This window comes from Notamacropus eugenii, chromosome 1, assembly GCF_028372415.1.
Source record: "Notamacropus eugenii isolate mMacEug1 chromosome 1, mMacEug1.pri_v2, whole genome shotgun sequence".
In the NCBI taxonomy this organism is placed as follows: domain Eukaryota; kingdom Metazoa; phylum Chordata; class Mammalia; order Diprotodontia; family Macropodidae; genus Notamacropus; species Notamacropus eugenii.
This window is the reverse complement of record NC_092872.1, coordinates 29483879-29494378: the sequence shown is the minus strand read 5'-3', so window position 1 is coordinate 29494378 and position 10500 is coordinate 29483879. Positions and strand designations below refer to the sequence as shown.

Sequence of the window (10500 nt, the reverse complement as noted above, 5' to 3'; positions counted from 1 at the left end):
GTTGTATAGCTGCACCTGCTAGGATAGTTCACCAAGAGACTGAGTGACATCGAGAGAGCTCAAGAGAAAAAGGAAAGGGAGGACAAAGAGAGAAAGGCAGGAAGAAAAAGAAAAAGGAAAGGGAAAAAATAAGAATGGAAGAAGAAAGAGAGAGGTCATCCTGAAAATAGTAAAAAGACATTACAACTTCATTAAAAGTATTTCAAACAATCTCTTGAAATATCTTCATAAGCAAATATTTTCAACTTGGATTTATTATAATCCCATTTAATAACATTAAAGACTTTGTAATTTGCAAATATTCATAGTAGGTCAATGCTACTGGAGAAGGTAGCAGTTTTCTATACTATAGCCAGTTGGACCACATATGGACTTTTGTGGTCAGATTTCCTATTTATTTTAGTGGACAGGGGGTGAAATTTGGAGTCAGGAAAACTTGGTTCAAATCCTGCATCTAACACAGATTAATTACACAACCATGGCCACTTATCCCTTACTGCCCCCAGGCAAATCCTTAAGATTATACATTACTGATGAGTCTTATAATGGATAGAGCACAGGACCTGTAGTCAAGAAGCCCTGAGTTCAAATCCAACCTCAGGCGCATACTAAATGTGTGACCATGGTTAAGTTACTTAACCCTTATTTGCCTCAGGCTTCCCATCTGTAAAATGGGGATAATAATAGCACCTACCTCCCAAGATTGTTGTGAGGATCAAATGAGATAAATTTGTAAAATATTTTGCTAACCTTCAAGTGCTGTATAAATACTAGCTGTCATCATCATTGTCATCATGTCTTCAGGAAGTTTGTACCCTATTAACAGGAATAAGCAATGTTAGGAAGGGCTTCCTTTTCTAGAGCTATCCAAAAGCCTTATCAATTTCAGCATTGGCTAGGCAATCTGGTTCTTCTGTGAAGATTCCTTTCACTTTCAAAGCAGCTTAAACAGACTAAATCCATTAAAAGGAAGGATTAGATTGGTTCAGCTTGGCACCAGAGGACAGCATTTCTCCAAGTCAGGTACTAGGACCAGACACTGCAAGTATCCATCATTCAGATAATCTTAAGGAGCTGGAGAAGTCAGGTGAACAGGAAAGACATGCTAGAACTCTGAGGAGTTGATGGTGCCATCCTTGTGAATACCAGACTATTCTCATTTGCTACTTTATCTCAGTTGCTGAGTTGAGCATCTTGCCCCTCTCTGCTGAGATGGTTCACTAGCTGCTTCAGGCCTTCTTTTTCCAAGATGCCATATCATCAAAATCAAAGACGAGGAAGGCCTAGAGGGACTTCCTATCAGGGACACTTACTGTGTCACTGAACACTGAGGAAGTCCAGAAAGTCTTCAATGCTAGAGAACTCACAGCAAACACAGTCCTTGTAGGGGTGAATTTTGAGCTCTGGAAGATTTAGGATCTGCTCAGAGATTATACTGCCCTCTGAAGAATCCTGAGCAAGAGCTCTTGTGGATCACGATTATCTCCTGATTTGTCAGGAACACTAATTCCTGCTCCTTTGTCAAGCACCTAGGTGTGGTAGTATATAGAGTGCCAGGCCTGGAGTCAGAAAGACCTGAGTTCAAATCCCTATTCAGCTGTGTGACCCGGAGCAAGTCACTTAATCTTGTTTGCTTCAGTTTCCTCATCTGTAAAATGAGCTGGCGAAGAAAATGCAAACCACTTTGGCGTCTCTGCCAAGAAAATCCCTAAAACAACTAAATAACAACAATAGTATTAGCAACTCCTTGGAAAACTGACTGGGTAAAGGGAAGAGACCTAGAATTTATTCAGTGCCTACTATGTGCCAGGCAGTATGCTGAAAACTTTACAAATACTATCTCATTTGATCCTTACAACATCTCTGGGTGAGAGGTACTGTTATTACCATCTACATTTTGCAACTGAGTCAGAGATTTAAGTGACTTGCCCAGGGTCAAGTGTCTGAGGTTGGATTTTATCTCAGGCCTTTCTGAGTTCAGACCCAGCAATGAGGATAACCTCCTTCTGCCTGCCTGTCCTCATTGAGGAACTCCACCAACTCCTGTCTCATGTAGCAAAAACTTCCCCACTCCCGTACAGGTCTTAAAGCAAAGGCTGGTTGGTCATTGTCAGGGATTCCTGTTTAGGTGCAAGTTAGACTAGGTAAAATCTAAATTCCCTTACAATTACATAGTTCTTCACAATTCTGATGTTGGAAAATTAAGCATTGATGTAACAACTAGATTTTACAAGTGTATGTGTCAAGTCCCAAGATCCATCATTCTGTTTCTAACAGAAATATTAGATAACATTCCAGGCAAGAAGGTTTTCAACTGAGTAAACTATGCTCTCACCAGTGGAAAATACACACATACATGCACATATATACCCTAAAAGCATCTATTACATGCTTGATGTATGCATTTTTTCTTCTCTCTCTCTCCCTCCCTCCACTTTTTTCTCTCTATATGTATGTATACATATGTATTTGTGTATGTATGTACGTATGTATGTATGTATGTATTTGTTTCTGTGACATCCTGTTCCATTTGAATGTGGCCTGCTTTCACTTCTGCGCCATTCTCTTAGATTCTGTCATCAAGAGTTGTTGTTCTCGAGTAGCAGAGGAAAATTGACAGATCGTTGGATAATGAGTGGCAGTGACCACATCGTAGACTCCAATATAATCAAAATGCATGAAGGAAATAACAAGTTTTCCTTTCCTCATGCTTTTATGGCATGCCTGATGTCTAATGAATATCTTAACAACCAAAAGAAAGTGATGATTGGAGATAAAATGCTGGCTAATTTGGAACATAGTTTTTTCCAATTGACTATTGGGTCCAGGAAAGCAAGTTGGATTATTTTTGAAGTACAACATTATCCATCCATCTACTCTTTCAACAAATGTTAAACAAACACCCACTGGATATAGAGCTGTTGGAAACTGAGGGAGACACAAGTGTTAGACAAGCTATAATCCCTGCTTTTATGGAATTTGGAGACCTGGTTTTGCTCCAGACCTGATTTCATTGGTGTGGGCAACTCCTAGGGAAGAAATTCCCTCCATCAATGCAAACTGGTAATTCTTCTGCAATCTACACCCTTCAGAAGTGCCTGGAGTTTTGAGAGATTAAGTGTCTTGTCCACAGCAAGTATATGTGAGAAGTGGGACATTATCTCTTATAGTCTAATAAAAAGCACTAAGAAAAACATGATTATACAAAATACAGTATTGCAAGATATACAATATACAAAATTATCCATGATGATAAATATTTGAGAGAGAGATACAAAGAAAATGAGATAAATTGACTTAAATAGAATCATCCATGTTGTTCAAACGTCAAACATTCAAACACGTTTGCCTAAAAGACTATTTTATGGAGAACTCACACAAGGAAATCACTCATGTGGTGGTCAGAAGAATATTGCAGGGAAAGAAACTGAGGCTTAAAGAGGTGAATTGACTTAAATGGAATCATCCATACTGTAAGCATCAGAACTGGGATTGAACATAGGAAACAGTCCAGTGCTCTTTCAACAGACCTCACACTGCTTCTCCATAAACTTTGCTATGTCTCTGTTCACACAATAGCCTCCAAGTAATTTCATGTGGCCAACTGTGAAAGGAAACCAAACTCTTCTCCCAATGGCCATGCAGTCAGCATCCTGTAGACAATCACAGTGAATTTGGTTCAGTGAATAGCACAGCTGGACCATCAAGTCGTAATTATAGAAGTTCACGCACTCTTAGCTGTGAAAGGAAGAATTTAGTTCATTGCCCCTTGCTGAATACAGGAAATTAATTAAATAATACCAAATAAACAAGTCGCCTGACTTAAAAAGAGAGGTGTCATATGTTTAAGCAATGGAGTAAATCAGAGTCTGTTTTTTGTCTCATCTGAACTTTTCGGTGACATTAAGAATAATAGGTCATTTCCTCATATTTGCCATAAATATAAATATCATGAACCTATTTTATAGAAGCTCAAGGAAGCTGTAAAACCCCTGAGAACAGTGACTATCTTCTTTCCCCTTTATTTGTATCATCATCGCTTTGCACGTAGTTGACTCTTAATAAATCCTAGTTCACTAAGTTGACTAAGTGACTCATGGTCACGCCAGTAGGAAGTTCAGAGCAGGGATTCAAACCCAGGTCTTCTGACTCTGAAGTCTAGTGTTCTTTCTACTGTACTGCTTGGCAGTATTAATTACTTCCATTTGCATTTTATTTTTAAACCAAAAATGGGATTTTATTAGCATCAGAAATGCTAAGGTCCTGAGCACCCCTAAACCTCAACTCTACTGCTACTACTAGTACTAGTACTAGTACTAATACTATTCTCTATGGTACCAAACAGGTCATATTTAGATGGTGATTTTTCTTTATCCCCTTCACTTTTGACTTTAAAGCCTTCATGTTCAGATATGCACGTCTCCACACAAGGAACTCACCACCTCATCATGAAGTTCCTGATAGAGCACAGGGAAGTTGGGTATAATCTTATGTGAAACCTGGACATTGGGAGGACAAATTCCAAAGGATTCAGAGAATTAGTAAATAAAATTCAATCTTCTAAGCTTTTTTTAGGGAAGTCAGCTAGAATAGGCTAATTCAGATGAACCTTAATAATGTCTTTTATGTCAGGGTGGTTATACTGGCAGGACTCAGGAATAGTATAGTATGCTTACATTTCAACAGAGTCATTTAATTCAGTTCAATTCAAGAAATGTTGAACACTTACTATGTGCAAGGCACTAGAACTACAAAAACAAAACAAAAAAATAGACAATCTCTGCCTTCAGAAAGTTTAATTCTATTGAGGGAAGAAGTAAATTTAAGGGAAATTGGGGAAGGAAAAAAGAATTGACAAATAGGTGGGGTGGGAAAGGTTTCACAAAAATAGATAAGCCTAAAAGGAAAAGGAGGATGTTTGAAAGGTCTGGATGAAGAGGTAACGTATTCTAAGCCTGAGACTAAATGTACAGAGATATGGGAGGGAAAAAAGAATTTATTAATCATCTACTATTTCTGTGTTAAGTAAGCATTTTACAAATATAATCTCATTTTATGGTAAGTTGATTTTGGGGAACAGTCATTCAGTTTGCCTAGAACATAGAGTGGTAAAGGTGAATAATATGAAATAAGATTAGAAAAGGAGTTTAGAACCAAATGATAGAGAGTTTTAAAACAAGAAGTATGATGGAACCAGCTTGAACTTGGGAGCTGATCATTAAATGTTCAATATGAGTATTTCCACCTCGGAAACTGGCAAATGCTGCAAATCAGGGTTTGATTTTTTTTTATGGTCTAGACTTAAGAAAGTGATGAAGAAAATGTTGCTAATTCAGAGTAAAACTAAAAGTGTATCCATAATTTTTAGAGAGTTTGTTGTTAAACATTTACAAGCATACACTAAAACCTAAACTAAGAAGTTTAATATTTCCTCCAAGAAGCAATAAGAGTAATAGGTTCATAGGTCTAGAACTAGAAGACACTTGAGAATCTTCTTCTATCCCCTTTCAAAATGGATAAGGAAACTGAAGGCCAGAGGAGTGAAATGATTTATGGGAGATCATGCAAGTAAGAAGTGACAGAATAAAATTTGAACCCTGTTCTAATTACAAATCCAGTATCCCTTCCATTGTGTCACACTAACATGATCAGAGATATGTCTTGGGAAGATTATTTTGATAGTTGTACAGACTGATTGGAGAGGTCAGAAATGAGAAGTAGGCTGGTTTGTGGTTTCTTTGTTTGTTTGTTTGTTTTTTACCATACAGGCACAAAGGATACATGTTTGTGATGATTACTCCAAAAATTGTTAGAATTTTTAAGTCTTTTTAGGTTCCCTGGCCTCCTCAAAGACCTTAGTCTTATCCTGAAATCCTATGCATGGCTACATCTTAGACAAAGCATTTAACGAAGCCTCACCTCCTCTGCTTATGTCTTAGATGGAGAGTCATGGACTAGATGATATAAAGTTTGGAGGATTCAGGACTGGTTGAATGATTAGTCCCACAGAGTAGTCATGAATGGCCTGATGCTACTCGATATTTTTAATCAATGATTTGACTGAAGGTATAGACAGCATGCTCGCCAAATCTACATATGACATGGAGCTTGAAGAAGTAGCTTACTCATTGGATGACAAAAAATATATTCAAAAGAGGTCTTGATGGTTTAGAATGAGACAGAGTGAAAGAGAGACTGGTATAAATGTAAAATTCTACACCAATACAAAAAAGTACAACAGGACTGGGCAAGCTTGGCTTCCTTCTGAACTTTTAGTAAATTTGACATGAGTCAAGAACGCAAAATAACAGCCATAAAAGCTAATGCTATCTTAGATGACAGACTTCGAGACAGTGGAGAATAGAAGGGCCAGGCATGCCCTCAAGGACCACAGTCCATGAGGTCATGAACAGGCAGACATGACTGAATGACTGGATAACAGCAACGTCTTAGGCAACATTGAGAGACATGAGTACTTTTTCAACACTGTGGGTTACTTTCTTTTACGAACTCAGTGGTATAGTCAAAACAACCTTCTCACTCTGCATCCCACACAACCCTTTGTCTTCTATCCTCTTGCCACTGCATCCCCTGTCCTCCATGCCTTGAATGTACTGTCAGAGTCTACTCCAGTCATCCTGATTTACATCTTGTCACTGGACCCAGATGACTCTTGAGGAGAAAGTGACTGGTGACTTGGCACAGCCCTCCTTGCTTGAATTCAATTTACTTGCTTGTCAAGACCTCTCAGATATCAAGGTCTTTTTCGAAAAAATGGACACACAACAACCTCACTTCCAGTCTTATATCCTTCATTTCCATCAAAGTTCAGTTAAAGAGCCATCTGCTACATGAAGCTTTTCCTGATCTCCACGGTGGTTAGTGTTTCTTATCCTCCCCTACATTTGTTTTCACATACTTGCATATATGTACATATTTTACATCTATACATGTGCATGCATTTAAATTTATTTTCTGCATATTTTGTGTGTGTGCATACTGTCTTCCTCGAAAGAGTGTAAGGTCCTTGAGGACATAGGCTAACTCATTTTTGTCTTTTTATCTTCAGTACCAGATGACTTTATAAATGCATGTTGATGGACTGAAGGAGAGCCATAATAGTTTCATTATATCCAGCCCAGTTAGGCTACATCTGGGTTATTGTGTTAAATTCTGGGAATTTCATTTTATGGAAAACAGAAAAGCCGGAACATGTCCAGAAGAGAGTGACCTTTTGAGAGGATCAGAGAACTTGCCCTGCAAGGATTAATGGAAGGAATTCGGATGTTTAGGCTGGACAAGAGAAGAATTACTGAGTGTATCATCACTGTCTTCAAGTGTGTTCAGTGGTTATGTGGGAGAATCATAAAAGTTGTTCATTTTGGATCCAGAGGGCAGACTGGGAACTTTGGGTAGAAGTTTCAGAGAAATAAATTTGGAACTTGCTCTAGGGACAAATTTTCTACCTGTTAAAGCAATCCAAAAGTAAAATGGACTGTTTTGGGAAGTCCTCGGTTTCCCCGTCACTGGAAGTCCTCAAAGACAGTATGGCCACCTTCTGTAAATATTTTAAATGAGATTTCTTGATCTCATTTGGATTGGACTAGTTGGCCTATGAGGTCCCTTCCAGGTCTTAGATGCTATGAAATTCAGGCATCATGAGCACCCATTTCAGCTTCCCTTCCATCAATATCTCAATGAGACATACTTCTTTCATTCTCTTTTTTGAGTCCTTAGCTCTCTCAAGGAGCATTTCTTCTTGATCAATTTCAATCCTCCATCTTTAACTCAATAATGAAGAAGTCACAGGGGCTGGAGGCCCAGCTGGCAACACCCATATTCCCAGATGAATAAACCTTGGAGGTCCCAGGAAGGTAGCATTTTCTTAGTCTCTCTTTGAAAGCTCTGAGTATGAAATAACATCATTGCCCCCTCCCTCTTCCTTAGCCATTGCTGCCGCTAAAGTCTATTAAAAGCAGCTCTATTCCCAAAGGATCTATTAACTGATGTATCGCTATGTATATTGTATATGTGTATGTCTATGTATGTATATTATAATGAATACCAAAATATGTGATCTCTATAATGGGGAGATAGAATTGGCAACCTAGCAACAGAGTAATAAATCTGCAATGAATTCTCTTTGGAGAAGAAATAAATATTAAAACCAGCATTTCAAACAGGACCAAATAGAAGCAATATCAGTGCCATGCTGAAAGGCAACAGAGTAACTGTAAGAATAACAGAAACACATTCTGGAGCTGTTCCCTTTATACAGTGTTGATAAAATTTGTTAATACCATATGTTAGTCGTATGGAGAGAGGCATGGTTTGACTATGAATTTTGGAATCCTACCAGCAAACTTGCAGATCTGATGTTGCAAATCTGCTGAACTGCTCATCCTAGTACAGACTGTGAGGTGAAGGTTAAAAAAAAATTGTAGCAGAAAGGACAGTGGATCCAAGGATCTGAGACATTTGCACATAATACCCAGGTGACCTTGTCCAAGTCGCTTTAGGTGTTTAGAACTGTTTTTTCAAATGTAAAGACAGGGGGCAGGGGGGTTAGTTAGCCATTCTTAAGGATCCCTTCCACCTATAAATCCAAAAAGCTTTTGATGAGAACCAAGGGAAAAGAGAATTAAATCTGTTCTGTGTAGTTTTAGTGTTGAGTGAGATCAGACAAGACAGTTTCCTGTCAATCTGAATCAGTCTTATCCAACAAAATATTAAAAGGGAGAAGTCAGGTCCTTAAAAAAATGAAACTCGACTGGAACAAAGAGTAAACTGATTGGCTGTCAAACTGTCCAACAATGAGATTAACATAACCATACCCACTAATTGGAACTCATTTAGTTACATCATAATTCATTAAATCAATATGTCCATGAAATGGAAGAAATGCCCAAGAAAAAAAGATAGGAAGAAATAGTATAACATAGACACCAATTTCATATGATTCCATTCCAATTTTATTACACCTTTAATGTTCTTGTCATTTACAGTCATTCATAAATACAGGGGTCTCAAAGATGGCTTAGGTCAATTTCAGCCCTACTGACCAAGCTGAAGATTGGGAATACTCACTAAGACTCTATAGTGTGGTAGTGCTGCAAGTAGCAAAGATATTCTGTCTTTTCTATTTTACACTAGAGTTCTTTGGTCTTGGAATTGCATGGCCCAGAGGTAAAGGGTAGAACATCAGTTTTCCAAAGTTATAAATAAAGGAAGTTTGTTAGCATAGTAACAGTGATAGTAGCAGCAACAGCAGAAGTATCAGTAGGAAGTAGGAATAGTAGGAATAATTGTAATTCAACACATCTGCTGCAGATGCATGACCCAGCAGCTCACCAGATGAATTTTCTTTATATCCAACCCTAAACTTCTGTGCAGTTAGTAGGTCTAGTGTTTCCTGTGAGCCTATAATCATAGCTGCTAGGTGATGCAATGGGTAGAGTGCCTGACCTAAAGTCAGGAAGACTCTTCTTCCTGAATTCAAATCTGGCCTCATTCACTTCCTAGCTGGGTGACCCTATCAAGTCATTTTATGCTGTTTGCCTCGATTTCTTCAACTAGAAAATGAACTGGAGAAAGTAATAGCAAATCACTATAAGGTCATCAAGAAATATACACAGCTGAAAATAACTGAACAAGTGCAATGCTCAAAGCTATCTTCCAATAATTGTGAGATTATTTGTGAAAATAAACTAGAAAAGTAATATCAATACTGTGAGGATAAGAAAAAAATTATTAACTGGAAAGGTAGATTACACCCAATATTTCAGATAAGAATCTGATATATATATGAGGTACATAGGATACTAACATAATTATAAAAGATCAAGAGCTCAGTGGATAAGGTAAGTAGTTAAAGGGGTATGAGAAACTAATCTCAAGAACTGCAGAGTATTAGCCAGTATAGAAAAGAATTCTACAAGTCATTAATAAGAAGGGAAATGCAAATCAAAGCAACTCTTATGTTTCACTTGACACCCATTTTATTGTCAAAGGGGATAAAACATGGAAATAAATGTTGCAGGAATTGTAAAAAGACAGACACACTAATGCACCACTGGTAAAGTTGTGATTTAGTCAAACTATTCTGGAAAGCAAACTGGAATCAAAAAGTTACTAAAATGTTTTTCCCTCTTGACCCAGAGACATCATTTTAAGCACAGGAAGTCAAAAACAGAAAGGTCCCACATAAACCAATAGTCACAGCAGCACTTTTTGTGGTAGGAAGGAACTAGAGACAAAGTAAATGTCCATCAACTGGGAAAAGGCTAAACAAATTGTTATACATGAATGTAATAAATACTATTGTATTTAAAAATGAATGTATTAAAAAATGAATGCAGGAGGCATAGGAAGACTTATATGAACTAATGAAGAGTGAAGTACCTAGAAAACAATATACACAATGACTAACACAAAAATAAATGGAAAGAATATCATACCAAAATTGAATGCTATGTAATTATGATGACTGAATGTGGTCCC

At 37.7% G+C, this 10500-nt stretch overlaps 1 pseudogene; it reads right to left on the bottom strand.

Annotated features, from left to right (window-relative positions):
- Window positions 1-1052: 1052 nt before the first annotated feature.
- Window positions 1053-2709, bottom strand: LOC140499550 (calcium and integrin-binding protein 1 pseudogene; annotated as a pseudogene).
- Window positions 2710-10500: the final 7791 nt, after the last annotated feature.